The sequence below is a fragment of the Camellia sinensis genome, chromosome 7 (genome assembly GCF_055761805.1).
Source record: "Camellia sinensis isolate YWXY chromosome 7, ASM5576180v1, whole genome shotgun sequence".
Classification (NCBI taxonomy): Eukaryota; Viridiplantae; Streptophyta; class Magnoliopsida; order Ericales; family Theaceae; genus Camellia; species Camellia sinensis.
In genome coordinates, this window is record NC_138967.1 from 57,628,318 (window position 1) to 57,655,650 (window position 27,333).

General features: G+C 33.5%; 1 long non-coding RNA gene across 2 annotated transcripts; it reads right to left on the reverse strand.

The window, feature by feature from the left end:
• Nucleotides 1-9,513: 9,513 nt before the first annotated feature.
• On the reverse strand, nucleotides 9,514-12,886 carry LOC114311326 (uncharacterized). Of its 2 annotated transcripts, none has more exons than XR_014335350.1 (3): nucleotides 12,303-12,886; nucleotides 11,077-11,119; nucleotides 9,514-9,771 (listed from the first exon to the last, which is right to left on the reverse strand). It is a non-coding gene; the product is annotated as an uncharacterized LOC114311326 (long non-coding RNA). The 2 variants fall into 2 exon arrangements; XR_003646459.2 differs by having other exon boundaries at nucleotides 11,077-11,276; nucleotides 12,303-12,834.
• Nucleotides 12,887-27,333: the final 14,447 nt, after the last annotated feature.

Below are 27,333 nucleotides of genomic sequence, written 5' to 3' on the forward strand. Positions count from 1 at the left end.
CATATCATGTTTAGTAGAGGCCGATCTTTGATCGGGCGAGCGGGGGTGCTCATTTCAGGACCTTCCCCTCTCGTGCCCAAGTTCCTGAGCCAAGGCAACTTTGGTGATGACGGACACGTGGCCTTTGGCATGAGTCAGGGTTTCCTAAATTTCCCACAATAAAATATTTAGGTAGCGACTCTGTAATCTGGCAAAGCAGTCTATGTTTGGCGCTTTTTGATTCAAAATCGATTGCCAGATTTGGACTCTTTGGTGATTTATCAGTCTTACATTGCACTTTGTGAGATTAGATTCAGAACCGCGACAGGAGTCCGAACTGTTGTAGCTAGAACCCACTTCACACCCTCTCCGAAAGGGGGGGCTGCGAGTAGAGAGTTTCAGGCGGTCTACATAGGGTTTCTTTTCTCCATCTTCTCAAAGACCTTGAGGTAGGGATTTCCTAAATTTTCTTCAATGCTTCCCCTACAGATAGATATGTGGTAAGTTTGTATTGCATAAAACCATGTTGTTTTTGATTATTTTCGAAAATCGTGATAGAAGGTGTAAGATAAGGGTGTAGAGATTGAATTTCATGAGATGGGTGAAGTTGGGTTAAATTTGGGGGTGATTTAATATATTCATTGATTAAAGAGGCAAAGCCCTAATTTTTGTAGTAATGTCTAATAAACAAATAGGGGTTGAATCGTGATTGAAATGTGTTATGAATTTAACAATGTGATAAATGGTTTGGAAATTTAATTATGAATAACTTGGGTTTTATGAATTGAAGATTTACTTGTGTTGGATTAATTATAATTAAACATGATGAGTTGTTAAGTTATTAGAGATTAATTGAACCTCATAAATTCTTAATGTCGACTTTGTATTGTGTTGTTCAAAGTTGATTGTGATGAATTAGTAATGTGTATATTGAAGAGAATGAAATAAACCATGCGATTAGAATATCCATAGGTATACTACTGCTAAATAGAAATTGCATAAATTATAATTTTGTTAGCCGTGATTGGAAATCCCTTGTTTAAAATGGAGGAAATTGAGTTGGTCATACTTTTATGGTAAAATGAGTAAATCAGTTGAGGCAAAGGGGAGAGAATGTTAATGTAGAATGATAAGATAATTGATTTTGAAATGGAAGAGTGAAACACCAACACCGTGCGAATTTCGGAAATTTACTGGAGATTGAACCACAAATATATTTTATTTTATTACTGTATAACTGGATCTAAAGTCTCATGAGAAGTGGTTAATGGCATTATGTGTTTAATATATGTTGTTAGAGGTTTTGTCATTGGTCATCGGTGGAGGATGACATTGTAAATGTTGAAATGATCATGTGTCTGTAGTACACTCGTGTTATCTATGAATGTAGTTTGTTGTGATGGTGGAGGATGTGTGTGTACTGCGCTGAGAATCAGAGATATCATTCCCTTCCAACTAACGCTTGGTATATTGGTTGTGCTGATAATCAGAGGTACCACTCCCTTCCAACTAGCGCCTGGTAAATTGGTTGTGTGTGTGTTGCGCTGATAATCAGAGGTACCAGTCCCTTCCAGCTAGTGCCTAGTAAATTGGCAAAAGTACCATTCCCTTCCAGCTGGTGTCTGGTAAATTGGCATGCTATTGTGGAGAGATGCATCATTGGCTTACTATGCTATTGGCAAGTAGAGCGAAGATTGTTTATTATTATTGTCTTATTTGGTTATGTGAGTTACTTGTTTTGATGATCATGATTCGGTGAGATTAGATTGTTTTATGTGATGTGTAGAGGTGCCTGTGTGTATTTGAATGTGCTAGAGAGTGGTTGAGGGGAAATCTTACCATGAACTCTTTGTTGGAAACGTCTCGTTAAATTTTTAACTTAAGATAGAGAATACGATGAGCGTGTGGAAAAAGGACTTGGGTTTTGTATCAAATTGTTAATAACGTGATGAAAACGGATTTGAAGAGCGTGTTTTCGAAAATAAAGTGGAAAAATGTAGTCTTTTGTTACGAGTGCAAAAATACGGTTATCATGTAATAATATGCATTTTAATAGGAAGTGGGTAGTAAAAGTGAACTTGGTGTTGTTAAAATAACTGAACGTCTCGAGAAAAGTACTTATGTAAGTATACTTTGTTTATAAAATGTCACATTATTTATATGATATGAGATTAGCATTTCATGATTATAGTTATCTGTAAGTTGTTATTGTTGAGGATCAAGTTGAGATCCCTACTGGACTTTATGTTCATCCCTCGTTGTTAAATCTTTTTCAGGTGATTAGCAGGATGTGCTACAAGATTTCGAATCTTCCTTATTGGTTGGCCACGGGGCCTCTTTATGTATGGGCGGAATGCCATTGATGTAAAGGGTTAAACCCTTCCTCTTGATTTACATGATGTAAGCTTGCGGGCACTTTATTTAGTTATGTACATGTTGCGTTCATTTTATATTCGGATGAGAGAATTCATACTTGTGTATACTGTGTTTATATAATGAGCTTCTGTATGCTAACTCTGAAATTGAATTATGTTAATGGCTTTGGTAATGATTTCCTAGTAATAAAAAGTGGGGCGTGACACATTTTATACGGTCTTATGAGATGAATGCATATGCCATATCATGCTCAAAATATTTTTCTCATCTTTTGAAAATCTTACGCACCATGCCATTTTGAAAACACATTAATCCAACAATTTTAATAAAATTCCAAGATGGTATATACGACTCAGGTAGGTGTCTGCAAGTAAACTATACAAGTACTACCAATTTGTCATTTTTACCAGTATTAACTGGAAGGCTCAACACCTATCATCTACACCACCTTTCAAGACTTACCACCGTATTTACTCCAAAATCATTTCATAAAAACTTATTTCCCAACATTCTTTTCTCAATGCCAAATTTTCAAATCAAATTTTAAAGCTCATCATTATCAAATGAGTTGATATGCCAATGCAATGGTTAATAATACAATGCAATATTTCTTCCACTTTCAATACTTCCACACAATATTCCCATTGTGATTAAAGTTCTCATTTCTCATTTCAATATAATTTTTCAAGATGAATATAAATACTTTTATTCCAATTCATCCATGGGATAACAAAATTCTCACGCTTAGAGTAATCTCAACCATTTAGTCACTTCATGACTATATCAACATTTTTAACAATAATTTCCAAAATTTCAACAATTCTCATATTCCATGAAAACCATCATTTATATATAAATAAATAAACAATTTTTCAAACATCATTTATTTTGGCACACAAAATAAATATAAAAACATCTTCAAAGTTTCTCAACATCTTTCTTAAAAACCCCCCAATTTCTAGGTTTTCTCACCAAAACCACTCATCTTCATTTATTAAAAGAAAGTCACCAAAAACATTTCTCTTCAATCCTCATAGTTCAAAACCCTTAATTTCTATTTTAAAAGGAACAAGAAAGTAAACCCACTTTCAAAAAAAATATTTAATCTTTCATCTTCTTGAATCAACAATCAATTTTCAAAATAAATCAAAGGATGATTTCGAAAATCATCTAGATCTTGCAAAAACATATGTATAACTATATTTCAACATAATCATTTTTCATGCCAAGCTATTTAAAGAGGTAGTATTTTTACCAAATTCTCTATCAATAACAATTTCACAACTTTTTTTAAAATTACTTAACCAACATGGTATTTACATAAAAAATTATGAAATATGCCCAATAGTAATATTTTCAAGGTTATGAGTTTGAAAGTCCACATTTCACACACAACTTAATCATCAATATATCATCTTTTATAAAATATCGTGAATATAACACTTTTAGAGTTTTAATTCCAAAACAGCTCTATAATCCCAACTTAAGCATTTACTCAATATTCATCAACACAAATTTATTTTTCTCAAAAATAAATTCCAAATCAAAGGTAAAAAAAAAATATTTCAACTTAATATTTCTCAAAATAAATCATCTAATCATAATATGGCATAGATACAATCCATACAACTATTAAAATTAAATTTTCAGATTTTTAGCAACAAAATTTCAACATAAGGTGGTCTTCCCAAATCAACCTCAAAATACCACTTTTCTTAACATTCCAACATAATTATTCTTCCAAAAATTATCTAACAAAAATCTGGAAAAAAAAAAAAATATATATATATATATGCAATACCTCTTATAATGATATATTTTCTCAAAATAACCCTAACGTAGCTTTAATGTAAAAATATGAAGAAAGTCCCTACTCAAATATGAAGAAAAGTTAATCCGAAAATGAAAACATCACCCGATCATGGATCCGAGATCACCATTGCGAAGATCACGACGAGCTCTCTGACTTTCATGTACAACACTTTGGCAAAATCTTACTTTAAAGACTCTCACTCTAAGCTCAAAGCTTAAGCCAACAATGGTGAACATGGAGAGAGAGAGAGAGAGAGAGAGAGTGTGTTGAAACATCAACTCTCTTCTTCCAGCAGAGAGTCCAACCAAAAAGAAAGGAAAAAAAGAGGGTTGGGGGCAGCCCATCGTGGGTTGTCACCCATTAAAATTAATGTATTCTTTAATCATCAAATGATACAATTAATTTTATAATAATATCTTAAAATTATATAACATAATTTATAAAATGATATAATTTTTCTCACCACAAAATATAATATTTTGTATCTCACAAAATATAATATTTTACTCACTATTAAATATATTCACATTTCATTATTTATAAAAGATATAATTTTTTTACCATATGGTACACACCATAAAATAAACTATCAAATATTTATTATAATCTTATATAATAAATAATAACAACTCCCAATGTGGTTACTACCAATCACATAATTAAAAAAGACATAATAGTTAAACATGAGTAATTAAACAAATTCAAATTAAATTAAATCTAAATCATGAGTCTTGAATTAAATTCCCACCCATAAGCCAAACATCGCCCAATTACATATTAAAGTAGACCCAACAAATCTATCCAAATCATGATCTAAACATTAAAAATTAAATAACAAAATTCTGCTATAAATTAAATTGAACACCAATCAGTCCGTGAATTTTCATAAAATAAATACTCATCATTAAATTCTGAAAGTTTTATCCAACGTGCTAGACTCATATGGGAACAACATATAAAAATTTCATAATTATCTGAGATCGGGAACTATTTTTAAAAAGTACAAAACCAAACTGTTTTCGCACAGAATTTACACAGCACTCAAATTCGAAAATTTGCTCAATTAAATTATGCACTAGCTATTTAAAAAAAAATCTGGGTCACGATAGATGTGTTTTTAAAAGGAGTATTTCTCTTTCCTCTCATGAAATTGATTCTTATTTATGAGATGTAGGGCTCTTGGAAGTCCATTGGCAAGAACACTTTTTAAAAAATGTAAGAAATTCATTTTGGGTGGAAACCCTAGCTTTTGAAAGTTGGAAGTTGAAATTATTGAAGAAAAATTCATCATGAGATTATGTTGAGAAGAATGAAGAAAAATCACATGTTATATTGTTAAATCATCTATGACAGGGATGAGATTTTGTTGAGAAATTACCATGGATAGTATAGTGGAAATACTTGGATCATGAAAAAATTGGAAATTTCGTAACATTGTGAATGTGGATTTTTTTCATATGTCACATGGATATAGTTATTGATTATTAACTTGAGAGATGTTGATAATTGAATTATATTGAGAAACATGGGAATTATATAATTACATCTACATACATTCATGTGCATAGCTTTGAACATTGATTATTATAGCTATATTTTGGAAATTTATTTATTGTTTTGAGAAAACAATTGATGATCTTGAAAAAGTTTTGGGGTAAATACATTGGTAAGTCTGGATAGGGAGTGTAGATAGGTATTATTTAAGTTGGCCTGAGTGTCTAGGATGAAATACCGAAAACCCAGTTAGGAACTGGTAAAGTAGGGATTGGTAGGGCTTGATATGCCTACTTGTAGACATCAGCCTAGAGATTATCTAGGTCATATTTACCACCCCATTGTGTATTATGAAATCACTGAGATGACGTATTTTTTGAAAAACAAAAGAAAAAGGGCATTGTCTATGATTTTCAAAAGGAAATAACGATATGGTGCTTCCGCCTAACTAAAGGCGAGGAATATGTTTTGAGTGCACGAGACCCTTTCATATATATATATATATATATATATATATTTTCATGTTTTGACAAGCCAAGGGCTATAATTATATAGATTTTTGGATAACCATCTTTTGTGTAACCAGGCTTAAGCCTTAGAACTTGTAACTGTTAGGGCATTTATTTTGTGCCATTTTTGTTGTTTTCATCGTCGCAGATGCTATAGATTCACTCTTTAGAAGTTTGAATATGTGTTGCATGTGAACTCCCTTTTGTAAATCTCTTACATGAATGGAATACAAATATAGAGATTTGACCACTTAATTTGAGATTAGTGTAATTGAATAGATTAATCAGACTTATCTTTATGTCATTTATTTGGGGGTGTTACACCCATATGGTAAAGCAACATAGTAACAATCGACCGAAAAAAGATAAAAATAAAAAGCATTGCAATGCATAAACACACGCACACCCAAAAAAAAAAAAAAAAAGGGCTAGCAATGCACCGTTATGTATATCTATATTAACAAACAAATTGACAACATAACATGATAGAAATTTGTGTAACTTTTATTGTCCTTGAGAAAGATATTGGAAACCAAGCTCAATTATGATAAATGTAGAAAATGCATTTGTTGGAGGTATATGAATGTTAGTTTTGTGTGTGTGTGTGTGTGTGTGTGTGTGTGTGTGTGTGTGTGTGGGGGGGGGGGGGGGGATGCAACTATGAGGTATGCATATTTATAAATATTATTGAATTTTGATGTTTCTATTTCATTAATTTATCTTTTGTTATTTATTTTTATCTACTTTTTGTTTTTCTTTTATATAGTTGTATTTTTGAAAGGAGAAAATGAAAGTTCTAAAATCTTATGATTTGTTTCTCCTCTTTTTTTTTTCCCCCCTAAAGAACTTACCATATTGATTATTAGACTATTTAGTAAAATTGAAAGAAAATAATAATAAATTAGAAAGAACCAACAAAATAATTACAAATGTATTTTTTGTATTTAAAAAATAAAAAATCATAGAAAATAGATTAGAGTTTTGAGACTTAAAAGAAAAAACGTTTTTACTTATATTATCCTAACGTTAAGCCCGTGCAATGCACGGCTTATGCATATATATTTTCGACGTGTTAATTTTATTTTAATAAAACATAGTGAAAAAATCATTGTGTAGCATATAATAAACACAAAAGATTAAAAATTATGTGAAACAATTACAGTGTTTTGATAAACTGTAAATCATTTAATCAAACTAAATTATTTCAAAATTATATACAAATCAATCCAAATAATAATGCAATTAAATGTGTACTAATTTTCCATCAATTCAAACCCAAGAGCAAAAAATAAAAATCGTTTGATGATGAAATATCATTGCATTCATTTCATTCACTCAAAGTTTTGTAGTAGTTGCCAAATATAAAAGGGAAAATTACTTATTTTCTTTTTTTTTATCGGCAAAGAAAATCTTTATTGATGAAAACATACAAGATATGATAAATTACATCAATAAAGAGGAACTTGGAGCTATCACAAAGCTCCAAGCACCAGTTGGTGAGGAACCAACAAGCCAAAGAGCAAACGATGCTGCCACAACATCAGACTTAGATGAAAAAATACACAAAAAAACCAGAAAGTAGCAGCAGAGACTTACAAATAATCAAACTTGAAGACAACAACACAAACAGCAAAACAGCACAAAACAACACTGCAATCAAATAGCAGAACAGCACAGAATTTCATCACAGAACTTCACCCAAAAGCTCAAATAGCAGAACAGCATAGCAATCCAAACAGCAATTCACCACAAAAACTTCACCACAAAGGCAACTCCTTACAACACAACAACACAACAATCCAAACAGCACTACATATCTACAACATAACCTCCCAAGCACTTCCTGATTTGCCTCAAATTAATAATGAAATCCTGCACTTAAAAATAGAAGTCTCTGAAGAATGGTTTTAACCAAAAAGCAATCCTATACTTAATTAAATCACAAAGATCCGTCAAGTTTGGAAGAGTTGCTCTAAACACACATTCATTTCTACACTTCCAAATTAACCACATCACAGCCAATGGAATGACCCTCCAAATCTTCCTTTCTTTCTTCTTTAGCTTCCCCCCTACCCACCACAGAAGAAGACTCTCCACAGAGCCTGGTATAACAGCTTGGACATCCCACCACTTTAGAATTTCAGCCCAAATCTTCCACACAAAGGGACACCAAATTAATACATGGTTCACTGATTCTCTGCCAATGTTGAAAAACACGAAAGCTGTGAAGGCATTTTGATTAATCACTCCCAGTTTTTGTAAAAATTCCTTTGTCTTAAGTCTCCTTTTCCAAGCAAACCAACCAAAAACCTACACCTTAGGAGGGATATAATTGAGCCAAATCAGTTTAGTAATACTCATGGTTGCACCTATATTGTCCACAACAAACTTATATAAAGCTCACCACACGAAATCGCACTTTTGCCGACTAAAAATTTGGTCGGCAAAAGTTATTCGCGACCAATTTTTTTGGTCACCACTTTGGTCGCCAATTGAGGATTGACAAAAATAATTAGCGATCAAAACTTTAGTTAGTCGAGAAAAAGTTTGATTTACTGACTAAATTTTTGGACACTAAATATATCATTACCGTGACTAATCTATTTAGTTGCTAAAACACTTTAGTCGCGAAAAGTGACATATTCCCGACCAAACATGTTAGTCGCCAATTGTGACATTCCACGACTAAAAAATTTGTCGCCAATTGTGACATTCTATGACCTCTTAGTTTGGTCGCCAATTGTCACATTCCACGACAGTTTGATCACCAAAAGAAATGTTTGCTCCAAAATGCAACAAAATAAATCTGTAATTCATAATAATCTATCAAATGCATTCAATACAATATGTAATTTGCAATAATCAATCAAACTAACAATTCACCTGAATTATGAAGATTCAACAAAATATATAAATCATCAAATTCTGAACCTATGTAATTAAATTGAGCAATTATTACTCTCTCCGTCCCAAAATATTAGTCCCTTATTCCATTTTTTATTGTCTCAAAATATTAGCCCCTTTTCAAAAATCAAGTACAAAAATAATACGAATCTCTCATTTTGCTCTTCTTTTAAATTCATTAACATAAAAAGTACAATTATGACATGGATATTCCCCAAAAAATATACTATCAAAGGGTAATTTTAGAAAATCTTTTTTTTTTAAAGTGCAATAATTGTACTACCAAAAAAAGTAGGATTCTCCAAAAGGTACCATTATTTTGGGACGGAAGGATTATAAGTTTTCATCCACAAGTAATTCCAAACTACATATTCCTTCAATTAAAAATCCGCTTGTAACCTATATAATCATCCAATTCACATCCATCTAGCATTAAAATTTAAAACATAACAAGTACTTGTAATTATGTTATAAACTTTTATCCATGCGCATCAATCAAAAAATATAACTAGTCTACCAAATATTTTCTATGCACACCCATCCAAAAATATAACAACTAGTCTATCCAAAAATATAACTACTAGTCTACCGAAATGTTTTTCATACACATCTATCTAAAAATATATAATCCTTCCAAAAATGCTTATAGTGCCAATTAGTCGTGTACAATTTAGCTTCGTGCACGAGTTCATCCATCTGTACCAAAGAAAAAGAGAAATTATGTTAGGTAATGGACAAAAAGATTATTAAAAGAATGAAAAAGTGCCATGATAATAATGCTGCACAAATTGTTGAGTTGATAACATTATCAAACATACACAATACACAGAAACATGTATACATAAAAGTGCATAATAGCAATTTCACATTTGTTAGCATATATAACACCAATCTATCCTAAAGAACATATCAAAGCACTGGAAGGTACATTTACATCCGCAACAAATAGCAGATTTCAGTACAGCTAAGTTATATTCTCACCACAATGCTTCCTCATCCATAACTTAGCATCAAAGCTATTCAGTTGTTTGCAAACCAATATGTACACATCCAAGATCGTACAACAGATCTTGTAATTTTATTAAAATGCATGCGTAAATTGGTAAGTGTAAATAATCTGCACAAAAAGAATTTAGTAAATACAAGACCCGGCTCAAGGGATTGCTGGAGTGGGGTGAGGAGGGCTGGGGGCTAGCAGCGAAGTTGGACAGGGGCTTGGGGGGTTGGGAAGGGATAAGGTAGTGGGGTAGTTGGAGAAGGTGAAGAAGGGGTTATATGGTTGTCGGAGCTGCAACTGGTCCCAACCGAAAGGGGTAGTAGATGGTGGTAGGGTCTAAGATTTTTTTGGTAATTACATTTAGGAGTATAATAATGGCATTTAAAAAATAATGATACAGTGTGGCTTAACATGAGAGAGGACAGGTCATTAGAGATCAATTGTACCAGAGATTGCACCAATTGAGATTGTTAAATCACAAAATCTCTAGGCAACAATAAAGCACAAGGTCTGAACAGTATCAATTTTCCAAGGATTCTTATCCTGATATTTTATTGTTGACACTAACTGCTTAACCAAGATCCATATTGCACCAATTGAGATCATGCAAGTCAAAAAATTCAGGCTTGTAGTGTTTCTTCCCCACCCACGCCCCTATTTTGTATTTATTCCACTTCTTACTCTTCTTTCTTCCTTGTTAAACCATAGTTATCAGCCATTATTCTCACAAATCCTGAACACATCTAGAGTAATACTTATTTTCCTGGCCATTACATTTCTAACTAGTACAATCATGAAGTAAAACTATTGACAACTTGCTATCATTCATTCATAGACTTTTTTTTGAACTTGGGGGAACATGGAAGTGCATGTTGTGAGATTGACAATCATGAAGTAAAACTGATGTAGCAAAATTGAACAAGAAGTTAATGTGCTTCCAAACACTAAACGCACCAAATTCATAGTAGAGATAGTTGGAATTTTAAATATAACAATATACATACCCAAGTCAAGCTAAAGAAGAAATTTGTTCACTTGAACTGCACTCTGTTACAGAAATAACCAAAAAAAAAAAAAAATAGAGCCAGAGGCAAATGTTAATCACAAAAATAAAAATGGGGGAAAACTTACAAATAAACATTAAGAATGGAGGCAAGAATGACTGATGAAGCGGTGTTGAACAGCCTTTGTATTTGAAAGTTAACTGAATCGGAGAAATTGAACATTAAAAATAAAAGCAAGAAGCTGAAATTAGACCCAGAGTAATGACTCTCTGATCATTGGAGCATAATTGAAATTTGAAAACTAAACATGTTAACAGTCAGTCCAATTTTGTTGAAGACTTGAAATGTCTCAAGTTAGTTAAGCCCTATTGCTTTAGAATTGTGATTTTTCACGAGAGTTCTCTGTGTCTCCAGCTTCTAAGATAAATGAGGCTATTCAATACAGTTGTTCAAAAGGAATTAGTTTTTAGAATAGGGGTGTTTCATTTAATTTCCTCTTAGGGCTCCTTTGGTTGTGGGTCATTTAATTCTTGTTTTTACTTTGGATTAGTTATGTTGTTATAGACTTCAGAAAGTCATGTTTCCTACAAATTTTTAGTAGGGCAGTTGTTACAGTTGTTATAGTTCAGAAAGTCATCTTTCATTTTGTTCCAAGCTAGAGAATGAAGGTGTAAAAAAAAAAAAATTCCACCACTTCAAGAAAAATCAAATATGAAAATTAGTGGCTTCACCAATTGATTGCTCCCTATGGTGCATTATTCAAAATAGAATCAGCAAGATTCACACCAACATCATCTAACTTAAAGATCAATCCAACTCATTCATGTAGAGTTGAAAGATCTGGTTGTGTTACAAGGCAACTATCCCCCAAGACTTTCCAAATATCACCTTTAAATTCATTGAAGAAATTAATTCATCAAATTAAAGTTCACAAATTTGGGATTAACAAAACAAACACATCCTGTCATAATGTACATTGCTGAGAAGTAAAGAAATTAATATTTTCATATAAAAATGCACAGAGAAATTGGTTACTTTTCCCTTTCTTTTTTCCTTTCCCTCCACAAATTCCAACCCAAATTCAAAAAAATCCAAACATAGCCTTAATGTATTAGATTTCTTAGCAAAATCTTCAATTTTCAATCGAAGATCTATAGATACACAGATATACTTATATATATATATATATATATATATATATAGAGAGAGAGAGAGAGAGAGCATACGTCAGACGGAGCATCAGTGGAGCGGTTCTCAGCGATGAAGCCTCTGGATCTCGCGACGGTGGCGGTGGATCTATGAAGATCGGTGGAGAAGGAGGAGGCAGCAGCGTGAAATGTTTTAGACGGAGATGGGGTGTGGATCTGCAATCTATGTGGCTCACTCACAAAATTGTGTGGATCGACTCAGATCTCAGCCTACGGTTGTCAGATCTACGGCGGAACGTGGCCGACCCCGCCGTATCTCGCAGCATCGGCTAGGGTTTCACGATCAGAACTCTGTGTGTGTGTGTGTGTGTGTGTGTGTGAGAGAGAGAGAGAGAGAGAGAGAGAGAGAAGATGAAACAGAAGATGTAGAGAGAGACGGTGGTTCTGGTGGCAAAGTAGGTGAGGAGGAGGTGTGTCGCCGGAGGGGAGGGGAGGGGAGGGGAGGGGAGGCAGTGGTTCTGTTCTGCGTAGTGTAGAGAGGGAGGGGAATGGGTTTAAAGAGAGATGAGGTCTGGTTGTGAATTTGTGTGAGAGAACAATCTGTTTTGTTTAAACAGATAATAGGCAGGCCTCATTTCTCTCTAAATTTTCACACCTTTGGCAACTAAAATTTTGTTTCGTCGTTAAAAATTAATTTTTGACAACCAAAAAGTTAGTCAGCAAAGATAAAATATAATTTTTTATTTTTCATTCAGTGACTAAATGATTTTAGTAGTCAAAACTACCTGTACAGCAACTAAAACATATTTTAGTCACCAAAGATAAAATGTAAATTTTTATTTTTCATTCGGCGACTAAATAATTTTAGCAATCAAAAATAACTATACAGCGGCTAAAAGATATTTTAGTCGCTAAAAATAACTTTTTGGCGACCAAAAGGATAAAAAGAAAATTTTTGTTTTTCATTCGGCAACTAAATAATTTAGTAGCCATAACTAACTATACAACGACTAAAATATTTTTTAGTCACTGAAAATAAATTTTTGGCGACTAAACTTTTGGTTGCCAAAGATAAAAAATAATTTTTTTCCTCTCGCCTATATTTTTAGCGATTAATATTTTAAATTGGTCGCAAAAAATCAATTTTTTGCAACAAAATTACTTTAGTCGGCAATAGTATTAACTTTTAGCTACAAAATTTTTTTTTGGTCAGCAAATGTCATTTTTTTGCGGCCAAAATTTTTTTAGCCGGCAAAAGTGGTCAGCAGATGTGTAATTTCTTGTAGTGGCTACTACATTTAAAACCACAGAAGGTGAGGCTGACCATACAGGTCGGTTAGGACACTCTGGACACATTATAGGAGCCACGAACAGAGATTAAGAAGCCTATCTAGCTCCTGCTCCTCCCATTCATATAACTCCCTTTTAAATGCCAGGGACCAATCACCAACTATAATTTTCTTATCAACCAGTACTCTCAAAGGTTCCTTTTTTTCCATAGACAACCTATACAGAGTTAGGAATTCATCCTTCAAACAAGCAAACTGACACCATGTATCAAACCAAAACCCGATCCCCCTCCCATCCCTAACCTTCAAATGAAAATTATTCAAATAAAAATCCTTTAGACTATTGCACTGTTCAGCAACAGAAATGATCCCTTTCCAGACTGCCGAGTGGCTATTAGATGGAATCCAGCCACCCACCTCCATCTTATATCTGCTGCAAATTACTCTTTTCCACAAAGCATCCTTTTCACTACCAAACCTCCACCACCATTTTATTAGCAAATACTTGTTCACATCCCTTATTTTTCCAGTGCCCAATCCTCCTTGATCCACTCTTTTAGACAAGTCCACCCATTTGATCATATGAATTTTCCTTTCTAGTTCAGAACCACCCATAAGAATGTAGCTTGAAGCTTCTCTAACTCTCTAGCAACCCCTTCAGGCATCTTGAACAATGAAAAATAAAACACTAGCAATGCTAACGTTACTGCTTTAACAAGTGTTAGCCTCCCTGCAAAAGACACCATCTTCCTCTTCCAACCAGCTAGTTTGCTTTTGACTTTATCCACAACTAGTTTCCAAGTAGCTTTCTTCTTTGGGTTAGCTCCTAATGGCAGCCCTAGATAACTTGGAGGTAATGATTTGATTTTACAATTCAGTGCTGCAACAAAACCGTTCATCATCTCCTTAGAAACACCCACACCACATACAACACTCTTATGAAAGTTTATTTTCAGGCCAAACATGATTTCAAAGCACCTTAGCACCCTTTTCAACTTCCTCACCTCATCCACCTCAGCTTCACAGAATAATAATAAGTCATCTACAAATTGTAGATGAGTTAACAACACACCATCATAGTCTACCTTTACACCTTTAATCAGGCCTAACTCAAAAGCTTTGTTCAATAACATATGTAGACCTTCTGCTGCTAGATTAAACAGAAAATGAGACAAAGGGTCACCTTGTCTTAGACCCCTTTGTGAGCTAAACTTTTCAATAAGAGATCCATTGACGAGCACTGAGACCCTTGCAGTTGTTACACACTCCTTAATCCAATTGGTCTACTTAGCTCCAAACCCAAACTTAGAAATCATAGAGAACAGAAAACCCCAATTAATGGAATCATATGCCTTTCAAAATCCAACTAAATAAGCACTCCCTTCTTTTTGGCTTTCTTCCATCCATCAACATCCTCATTAGGAATTAGCAACCCATCTAGAATATTTCTTCCACTTAAGAACACAGACTGAGACTCACTTATGATATATGGCATCATAGTTTTCAGTCTATTTGCCAACAGTTTTGCTATGATCTTGTAGATTGAGCCCACCAAGCTTATAGGTCTATAGTCAGATAGCCCTGTTGGACTATCCCTCTTGGGAATGAGGGTAATGAAAGCATTGTGTTATACCCTTCAATGGAAAGTTGGGAAATTATTAGATATGTATGAAGAAGTTTATAATTTTAATTATTAATATTGATAAAATTTATCATCAATTTGTAATTATTTTTCAATATTTACACTGAAATGCAATTCCTCCAATATAAAAGTCTACTAGATTATTCACCCCCCAAAAAAAAAGTCTACCAGACAAAAGGGGCATTTAAAAAAAAATTAATTATGAGTAAGAAATTAATAAAATAGCGGCAAATAAAATCAATAGTCCATACATTTTGTTTCTTGTGTCATTTTGGCCTCTACGCTTTCAATTTAATCAATTTTGACTCTTAATTTTAGATTTTGTGTTAATGTGGTTCAATTCACAAAGCCAATAGGGTTTTGTTACAAAAAAACATTATCATTCAGTTGGTTGAAATTAACTCGCTAAATTGATTAACTTTACAATTTTATCCCTAAAAGCATAACACATATAAAACTAGTAGTTGGGTGCATGCGTTGCACGTGATACGTGATTTTTTATCAACTGTTAATACTATAATTATGTGTGTCTCTTAAATTGATATGTGATATGTATACAAAGTATGGAGACTTGTATGGGTAAATTGATCTATATCTAAAATACAACCAAGTAAGAAATGAATATATACTCAACCGGAGAATTGAAATGATAAATGAGAAATTTTATAAAATATTAATTTATAGTTAGAATGTTAAGATCACAATCTTATCTTAAATAATAAACAATAAGCACGTCATTTAAATATATACTATTACACAAATCTTTTTCAATCAACTTCCCACTTCAATTTTTCATAATCCGTACTTGTAATACAATTGAAGGTATGACATTAATTGCACAATTATACAATTTTGTTTAATAGTTTATCTCATAATGCAAATTTGTTGAACTCGCTATTGCATATTATTTGCATACTATTGGTGTAAGAATGCATTAATATCAATTTGTAATATATTATTATACATCAAGAGTTGTTAAGTCTCGTTTACTGTGTCACAAATATTTTACATGATCAAAAATATAATATTAGTTATTAATATATTTTCATTTATGTAGAAAATGTGGAATAGTTTTTTTAAGAAAATGGAATGATATTGTAGCTTAATATTTCAATCAATATAGAAATTTCATAATTATTTTCACGATGTTTATAGATCCATACTTACAAGTGTTTGCAAGATCACTTTTATGAAACTATCAAGTTACATAATTTATTATGGCATTTGTAAGTAATCAGCATATAGTAAAAATTAATCAAAACTCTTTATTTGATGTACTTATTTTCTGTATCATTAAGTTGTTGCGATAATATTTGGGCATCATTTGATTTTTTTCCTTGTAATTTGACTAAAATGTGTGTATGAGGTACATTATTTTTCTTGAACTTCACAACAGATAGAACAATTCTTGCTTCAGCTTGTCTAACTTTGCTTAGAGAGCATGTTTCAATAAATCTTCTATAGTTTTTATAGCGATCCCGGTTTTTCCTTCGTTATTAGTTGTATTCTGGACTCGGTTCCGTGGATGTGTGTTGTTGTCTTATTCTTGTTTCCATCATTTACTCTTTGTATTTGAGTATTGGGTTGTGTTGGATAGGTTTGAAACAGGTTGGTTGTGTTTAGAAACAAAGAGTTGATGCCCAGATTTTGGCCTTTACGCTTGAACGGGCTTTTTGATGCTCGAGCGGGCCTTTTGCTTTTACTCCTCCGCTCGAGCGGGCATTCCGACGCTCGAGCGGGATTATTCAGTCTCCAGTATTTTTTCCCTGCAGGTCATCGGATGCTTGAGTGTCCACTTTCACACTTGAGCGAGGACCTTCGTCTGCAAAACTTCTGGAAGTATGCATTCGACGCTCGAGCGGCGCTTTTTACGCTCGAGCGTGAGTCTGTGCCTGACGCTCGAGCGGGGCGTTCCACGCTCAAGCGGACTGTGTATTATATCAATCCGAATTTTAGCATTTTGAATCACTTTTTCGGGCCATTCTCTCTCTCTAGCTTTTCAAAACCCTAGTTTGAGAGCTCCTCTCTCTAGAACTCTCTCTCTCTCTCTACATTTTGATCTTGGTTTGGTAAGACCCAACCCTTGTGTCTTCATTAAAGTTGTAGAGCTTTGCAAGACCTCCATTTTGATCCGAAAATCTTGGGGTTTGGAGCACTTCCGAGTTTGTTTATCATCTCCTTTGGGTTTCGAAATTTGAGATAGGGATTACTACTCGTACTTATGGTCTTTGACATAAACTTGTAGTCATTTTGATTTAATGTTGAAGTTGGGAAGTTTTGGGTGTTAGGGTTTCAAAATGTATAAAGAGGGGTTTTGTTCTTTTGACCAATACATGTGTATTTTGGATCATAAAATGAGGTTATTAATGTTTATTGATGATATTTGGACCTTTGAGTCAATATTGAGGAAATGAAGAGAAAAGCCCTAATTTATTGTGATGAATTAATTTGTATAATTAATTTGGAAAGTTATAGAAATATGAAATTGAGTTGGAAATAATGAAATTGGGTAAGTATGAAATTTAATGGTGGAGTTGGATTGATTAATCACTCACTCTTTGAAAATTGTAGATAATTTATCTGTTTGATAATTTATTATCTGTTTAGAAATAATTATTTTGGGCTATCGGTGGAGGATAGTCTTGATTGTTGTAGACACTGCATGATGATGAGGTGAATTAAAACTAATCAATTGATTATGTCATTTAATATGACGGATGGGATAACACATTGAATATGTGCTTGGCTTGATCATTGTATATGATAAGTGTTTAAATACTGTCACGCCCCACTTTTTATTACTCGGAGTCATTACCAAATTCTTTAACTTAATTCAATTTCAGAGATAATATACAGAAATAAACTCATACATTCAATCCGTAGAAGTGATTAACAATACTCTCATTCGTATGCAAAGTAAATATTACATGAACTAACTTAATAAATTGCCCTTGGGCTTACATCATTAAAAGTACAAGAAGAAGGGTGTAACCCTTTACAACAATGGCATTCCGCCAACATAACTGAGGCCCCGTGGGCAACAAATAAGAAGATCCAAATCTTGTAGCACACCCTGCTAAACACCTGAAAAAGATTCAACAACGTGGGATGAACATATAGTCCAGTAGGGAACTCAACATGCTCCTTAACAATAACAACATTACAGATAGTTATGATCATGAACACCCATTCTCATACTAGAATAATAATGTGACAGTTTATACAAAATATATATATGAATATATATATATATGAACTTTTCTTGAAAACAATCATTTAATTCACCGCTATAAGCGATTTATCCTTCCTTTTTCCTTTCATTAACCCCCGTTCCCAATCTTTTATAACATTAACAACTACTTAGAAAAATAGATTCACTAAGCCCATTACTCTTCCATTTGCCACACATACAACAGATGTGCCTTTTCAAAACATATTTGGCATTTCAATGCAATTCCAATTATATCATAATTATCCATGCACACCTCTATAAAAAAGATAACAACTCAACTACATACATAAAATCAATCAATGAGTCAACTCGTCCCTCCAACACTGTAACAAATACAATCCACAATGTTTCCAGATACACTGAAACAATAACAAAACAACACTGCACTACTAGCTATATGCGTAGTAAGCCAAAGATACACTTCTCACCACAATCTACCAGTTTACCAGGCGCTAGCTGGAAGGGTATGGTACCTTAGATTATCAGCGCGTCAGTTCTCCAGGCGCTAGCTGGAAGGGTATGATACCTCTGATTATAAGCGCTGAACACATAAGTGTGTGGAGTCCATCCCCTATCTTCTCACACACACTGGAGTACAACCCCTCTCTTCTCCCCAACCGGTATACAAATATAATGTAATTCAGCATTTCATTACATATGATGTTCAATCAACAATGGTGTATTACATACACGGCAATTCAACACAACCACGTCATCCTCCACCGATGACCAAGGACAAAACCTCTAGATGCAAATATTTAGTACACCTATTAAAGACTCAATTACTATGAGACCACAAACCCGACAACAACATTAACATGGTAGTTCAAGATACAATTCCTCACATGTGTGTGTTCAACACTCATGAAACAATAATCCAATTTTCATACGTATTTCAAAACACTATTCCCATTTCACAAAACAAGTTCCACTTCCCTCTTTGTTTTAACAAAACCAACTCCGTCTCTTTAGTTGTCACAAAACCAAACCCATCCCTTTTGTTTTACAAAAACCGATTTCTACCAATAAGGAAGCCATAACTCACATTAGTACACTACATACATTTCAAACCCATTCCAAGGCCAAAGTTAACCCCTTAGGCATTAACACCTTCACCCACTCACATCAACAATAGAGAGTTACAATTTAGGTTCATTATTCTCCATTTTAATTTATCAATCAAAATATGATTTAGGCCTTTTTCCTTTATCAACTACAACATGCTAATTTACACTCCAATTAGCCCAAAACAACCCTCAATGATAACATAATCATTTTCAAATACCCAACCCTAGGTTCCTTCTCATGATTTCAAACAAATCCAACATGGATATGATTTTTATGCAATACAAAATTACCACATGTCTATCTATAGACGAAGTATTGAAAAAGAACAAGGAGAATCCCTACCTCAAATGTAGAACTCAAGGAGAAGATGAGCAAAACTCAGAAGTGCTCCAAATCCCAAATTTTTCGGATCACAACGGAGCCCTCGACGATCAACACACTTCTTACAAAGGTCCAAGGTGAGGAAAACACTCTAGCTAGATCAATCCTAAGAGAGAAGTTAGGTTTTAGAGTGAGGTGCTCTCCAATGGAGGTTTTGAAAAAGTAAGAGAGAGAAAGGAAATCAAAAAGTGACCAAAAAGGTGATTTCACGGACTGATATAAAAACAGGTCCGCTCGAGCGTACAATACCCCGCTCGAGCGTCAGACACAGGTTCACGCTCGAGCGTCCAAAGATCCGCTCGAGCGCCGGATGCACTCACCCAGAATTTTCTGCAGACGTCCAAAATGCTAAGGGAAGGAAATTCACGCTCGAGCGTCCAAATTGCCGCTCGAGCGGAAAGGCAACAACAAATGCCCGCTCGAGCGTCAAATCTCCGCTCGAGCGGAGAGACCAAAACCTGGGCAAAATTCAAAGCTCCAAAACACAACCAACTTATTCCCAACTTGCCCAACACAGCCCAAAACTCTAACACAAAGAGTAAGGGATAGAAATGAGGATAAGACCACAACGAATCTACGGAACCGAGTCCGGTTTACAGTTAAACAACAACAGGGAATACCGGGATCGCTATAAATACATTGTATATGTATGTTGTTTGGGAGAAGATAGGGGATGTACTCCATGGTTTGGGAGGAGATAGGGGATGTACTCCACGGTTTGGGGGGAGATAGAGGATGGACTCCTAAACCGGATTTGGGAGGAGATAGGGGATGGGCTCCAGTGATAACTAAGTTGGCCGGAGTGTCCAGGGTGAAAGTCCCGAAATCCTAATTGCGTTTGCATAACGTTGATGAATTAAAGTGTTGTTAATATGAGTTGTAGTCTCATTTGAAATTGTATCGTTGAAGTATTGTTAATATGAGTTGTAGGCTCATTATGAACTGTTTGGCTGAATAGGGAACCATATCTATGAATTGGTTTAGATAATGAAATGGAAGGAGATGTATGTTTGTTTATATGAGTTAAACATTTATCAAATGTCAATGTTTTAGTTATTGCTCATATTATGTTTAGCATATCTCTACTGGGCGTTGGCTCACCCTATATGAGACATCATTTCAAGTTCAGGTGTTATGCCACCCCCAAGGCCTTAGCTTGGACGGTTTTGGGAGTTGAAGACTCCTTTTGGTTATTTTAATATTTTGGTGATACATGTAAATTCAAGCCAATGGCTTATTTGTGTAGAGAGTTAGAGCTCTTCTTTTGTTCTAACCAAGTGTTGACTTGGAAAGTTGTAAGCCTACAGGGCATTTACTTTTGTTGTCAACATATGTTTTATTCTCTTGTTTATGTACACCATGAATGTTGGGTTTATATGTATTATTTTGAGGGCGTTACAGTTTTTGTTTCACCATCTTCTTGTTTTATTTCTTACCCACCATTATAACTCATTGTAATAAAAATATTTTGATGAGTAAGAGTTTGACGCGATATCATATTGTTATGAATTCAAAATCTATTTTCCATCAATAATGTGATTTTTTTTTTTGTGAGTGGAAAAAAAAAAAAATTATTGTCGTGATGGAGGTGTTTTGCAAAGTCTTGATTTGTTATTGCAAATGTTTGTTGTGGACACTTATTTGTATGACATGTATATCTATGTATTGAACAAAGTTGATAGGAGAACAATACACTATTTCACAATTTTTTTTCCTTACAAATATAGCCATATTACTGTTCGCTTATTTTTCCTACGAAGGAAAATATCATAAATGCGAGCACGCCAGCAAGGATTGAAAAATCCTTACATATTAAATTCAAGCCAATTATCAAGCGATTATGTTGACAGTTCTTTTGCCTTAATGAAGAGGACTTCAAAATTGCCAAGTATAGAGAAAAGAAAAATTAACAAAAGAATAAGGGAGACGAAGAAAGATGATTGAGTGAACAATTCGGTGATTGAATGAACAATCAAAGTAACAATTACTTATCTCTACTCCTATGTTTTGAAAAAGAAGTGCATAAAATGCTTCGGAAAGGAAGAGTTAAAAATAAATGCTTCGAAAAGGAAGTGCATAAAATAAAATATAGGAAATATAAATGACAAAAAATATAAATCAATTGTCTTTTATTTGAGTTTCGGCCCTATAAAATGTAGCCATGAATGACTATTTATAGAGGAAAAAATACAGCAATAACTACTTAGTAACTATACATTTCTCCCATCTTCATCCTTGTCTTGCCACATGTCGTTCCACTCATCCACTTTGTCCTTCATGTTCTCCATCATCTCCATAACTTCTTTTAACTTCCAAATAAATAAGAGGATGTCACGTGTCCTAAAAATAATAACAATACTACTACTACTACTACTAATAATAATAATAATAGTATTTTATAGTGCCAACATTACCAAACGCAACTCTTTAAGAATGAATCTTCTTGAATTATTTAAGAGTTGTATAATTATGATGCCAAAATAGGCATTTGTTTGGTAATTAATTAATTACCAAGTTATATATTCAAAGAGTGGCACATATTCAAAACTTCTCTTGTCCTATGATATGCTTTGAAGCCTTGTAGAGTTTCGAAAGCAAGTAATCATAATCATCCAAATAACCTTTGAAGCAAAATGACTTAACCAAAGAACCAAATTGATGATACCAAGAACCTTTGCAGTAACTGTAAAACGCCTTCAAAAGCAACAAAGAGCAACCAAATCCATACTTTGAAGCTGTTGGTAATGAAGCAAATATCTCTTTGAAGCTACTAATAGTAATAGCACTAGTGACACACTACTTTGTATCAACTCCAAGTGTGAGAACCCGAATATACAAATAAAATAAATAATTAAATAATAATTATTTTACAATCTCAAATATTTTTCTTGTGAATCTTTAAGTGCAAATTAAATATTGTTGGAGGGTCTTTTAATTAATTTTAAACCTAAAATAAATTTATGCTGAAAGTATTTAATTTAGAGGTAAGATTTATTATTTTAAAAAAAATATGGGACAAGCTAGTAAGTATATTTTGATATAATAACAGTCATATTTTATTTAAATTAATTGTGAGAGGAAAAAAAATAATATGAAACAAAGGATAATTATTTAGAGTTTTGTTTAGATATATATATATATATATATATATAACAACCCTAGGGTTCCCAACAACACTATAGCAGCAGCAGCAGCTGTAGCAACGTGAAAGAGGAAGAGAGAGCAAGAGATAGAAAAGAGAGAGGAAGAGAAAGCACCTTTATGGCTCAACAACTCTAAGGTAACAATAAATCTGTTCTTGTTCTATTATAGTATGTTGTATACATAGTTATGGTGCATGTGGGTGTTGTGAGTTGTTGGAAGAAAAAGGAATGGATTGGCTGATTGGGATAGTATTATGTGTATATTATTATCATGCAAAATTTTAAAGCGAATTAGGCAGCTAAAGTCGTTAGATAAGAATTCTGCACAGAACCACAAACTTTAAAAAAATTAAGGAATCATATCAAACAGATGAATTTTGAACTGAAATTTTTAGAGTAGATTAATTATATATTGAATTGCATATCAGAATTTTCTCATAATTTTTGGGAGTCAAAATCTATATTAACTGGGGCGTTCAAATATGTCCAGAAACTGGGGTAAAACAATAACTTCGAAAGCGTCGTTCTCTTTGGGTATAAATCCGAAAAATATCAAATTGGTGTCATTAGAACCAGTTACGAGTCTAGTTTCTTAGATTTTTGGCCTTGCATTGATTGCTCGTGGATACTAAGAGAACTATTAATTTCTTTAAAGTGCTGCAGAAAACAACCTGTTTGCGCATAATTAATTGTAAATAATTATTTTGATAAGGAAATCAAGTAAAACCAATTGGGTTTGAAACTTAGGATATATTAGTTGATATTTGGCGGGTTTTGGAATTTTTTGAACAGCGTGGAGTGGGTTTTGTAATTTTCAAAGTTGGCGAACAGATTGGGAAAACTTGTTTAAAACTCTGTTTTATCTTAAAATTACTTTTAATTAAGTTTCAATCTGAACCTATGTCTTGGGTAATTTTAGGCCTTGAAGAACATGAGCTTATGTGATATTTAAGAGTAACTGTGAGTTGGGTTGAGCTGTGTTAGTACACTTTAGTTTGGGGTTACTTAGTTCTTATTCTTTACTATTTTTAAATTAGTAGTGACGTGTAGTTTTCATACTTGGTTCAGGACACTAGTTATTCGAGGATTACATTGTTCCATTTTCAGGTAAGTAGTTACATGCTATATATTTTTATAAATGTTCCCCTACCCTGAATTGGTAGAAAGTTGTTTCAGGACTAAACTATTTTGATAAATTATTATAGTATCAATGGAATTATATTATTTATGAAACATGTGTAAACCTGGCATGCTGTAAACTATTTGTTATGGTCTCATGTTTATAATGGTGAACTACCATGTTTTGTGAAACTGAATTGTATTGATTATCGGGATCATCTGTATATTTAGTCTAGGAAAATTATTCCACTGTGTATGGTGACTCTGGCCACTAGGGAAAAGATCCGGGTTGGGCCATGATGACTCTAGTGCTCAACGATTGTAAGGAAAAGACCTGGGTTGGGCTAGGTGACCTTCAATTGAATCGTCTTAGAGAAAAGGCGCGGGTTGCCACCTCGAGGATGACTCTTGGTTCGATATTGGATCCAACAGACTTATTGCCTTGAGAACTGTGTGGCATGTTATTTGTTATTCTTGGTACCCATAAAATTATTGGTGTTCATGTTGTAATCTGTTTTAAGTAAAAAATGTCATTTATCATATTCTTGAGAAACATGAGTATTTTAACTGTTGAACTGTGGAACCTTCTTTTTTAAACAAATTATGTTTATCAAAAGTGTATGCCAATCTAGTTTCTGTAATATATATTTTATTTTGGAATTGAACCATGTTTTCAAAACTGTATTTACTATCCATGTTGCTACTCACTAAGCTATCAGCTGACTTAGTTGTTTATCATTTCCAGGTGTTAGAAGGACTTAGAGTGGACTCATGGTGTAGCGGGAACTCAATTGCATGGACCTCTAGGACATTCATTTATTTTGTTTTAGATTGTTATGTCAAGTTTGTGCATATTTATTTTTATTTTTATTGGGGTTCATTTAGGATTATTTTGATATGTGGGCTATTTATATCCCAGAAGTTTGGATGATATTGATTATGGTTGGTTTTGCCGTTTATAATTGTGGCATGCCACTGGATTGAGTTTTGGTCAATTATTACTGGTCAATTATCGCTGGATTGAGTTTATGGATTCATGTTTAGGCTTACGTGTGCCTTGGGCTAAGGCCCTTGTGGGCCACGGCCGGTCATACCCGGGTTTGGGGTGTGACACCAAGTGTATATGAGTACACACCACACATAATGAACCCACATAATATTTTAAAGATATTTTTGCTAAACCAATAATCGGTTTTTTTTTTCCCCCCTCAGGTATTTTTGTCAAACCAACAGTTGGTTTTGATTTACATGGTTCCCTTTAATTTGAGGTACATCCATGAGACAAATCTGATTCCACTATTACTAGTTTGTTTAAACGGATTATGAAGAAACACGAAAGTGTCACAACACTTTTAGGTGAATTTGAACTAATCACAACAATAAGAGAAATAGATCTCACCAAATATCCGAACAAAACATCTTCGAAGCAAAGCTGAAGAAGATATCCAATTAATGAACAAAACCAATGATGTAGAGAGTCTTCAAAGAAAACAATGGTTAATGAACAGAACTTTCGAAGTAGTTGTATTGATCATTCAAAGTAGCACAACTGGTGGTTACAGCCAAAAAAAAGTACACAACTTGGATGTGCAATTGATATTGCTAATTGTATTCTCTACTATCACCATACATGATGCATATATTACCCTAAGACTTAACAAAGTCCAGCACTTGGACTTCCCCATAAAGAATTAATGATTGTCACCAAAATTGACCAATTAACTAAGAGATAAACAAAAGGTTACATTTAATATTATATTTGTTGACAGAAGGCAAGAATGGTGGCCCCATTATTCAAGCACATCTGGTCATTTCTTTTAAATTTGTAGACTTCATTCAATAAACTTGAAACCAATAAAAACAAACACATACTTCATGCTTCGTGCAATCTGATACAAGCTTCGAAAGTATGCATAAAACCAAATGGTGATGGTCTTATGGATCAATTAATAACCATATTTTTGGCCTAGTATATTGCAATAACAAAATATTTTTATTAGCCATTCCATCAAAATCAAATTTTGATGTAAACCACAAATCCAAAATAGATTTTGAATAACAAAGGCCATGGTATAGAGAGGCTTTGCAAATTCAAACAACTTGACATTTTGAACAATGTCAAAAATTTTGAACTCATGAATAGTGGGTTGTTCATTATTTTTAACCAAACTTGGTTTAAGAGCATGCTCCCCAACAAGCTTTTCATAGCTTGACTCTCTGCAAATGGATGGAACCCGCCGAGCCATATATGGAATATCATTCTTAGCCATGTTTGGCTCCAGAACATACTATTTTTTTATGTTAATTTCATACCTTGGCTCTTTAAAAATGGATTCTTGTACCCCCCCAGCCATTGATGAAATTATATTTTCACTAATTTCAGTCACAAATGACTTGAAAACATTTTGTAAAACCTCACAAAATTCAGTCATTGGAGACTTGACAAAAAGGGTTGATATCTCATGCCTCCATTGACAAATTTGCATATCAAGTTGATGAATTACTCCAATTAATGGTGTATTTTTTCTTCTACCAAATAATATTGTAATGGATGAAAGTTTGTTTCATTAAGAAAATGGATCTCTTCTTGAAGATTCAAAAATTTTTATTTACGCCAAAAGATTTCATCTAGGCTATTTAGAATGGATGAATCTAATTTATTTTTCATTTCTTACACTTGACGTCCCACTAAGCGTGCCAAAAATTATTGGCTTATTTTTCCTACGAAGAAAAATATCATAAATGCGAGTGTGACAACAAGGATTGAAAAATCCTTACAGATTGAATTCAAGCCAATTATCAAGCGATTGTGTTGATGGTTCTTTTGTCTCAATGAAGAGAACTTCAAAATTGTCAATTGTAGAAAAAAGAAAAACTAACAGAAAAAGGAGGGAGACGGAAGAAAGATGATCGAGTAAACAATCGGGGTGATTGAGTGAACAATCAAAGTAACAATTACTTATCTCTACTCCTATGCTTTGAAAAGGAAGTGCATAAAATGCTTCGAAAAGGAAGAGCTAAAAATAAATGCTTTGAAAAGGAAGTGCATAAAATAAAATACAGGAAATATAAATAACAAAAAATAGAAATCAATTGTCTTTGATTTGAGTTTTGGCCTTATACAATGTAGCCATGAATGGCTATTTATAGAGGAAAAAATACAGAAATAACTACTTATTAACTATCCATTTCCCCCATCTTTATCCTTGTCTTGCCACGTGTCCTTCCACTCATC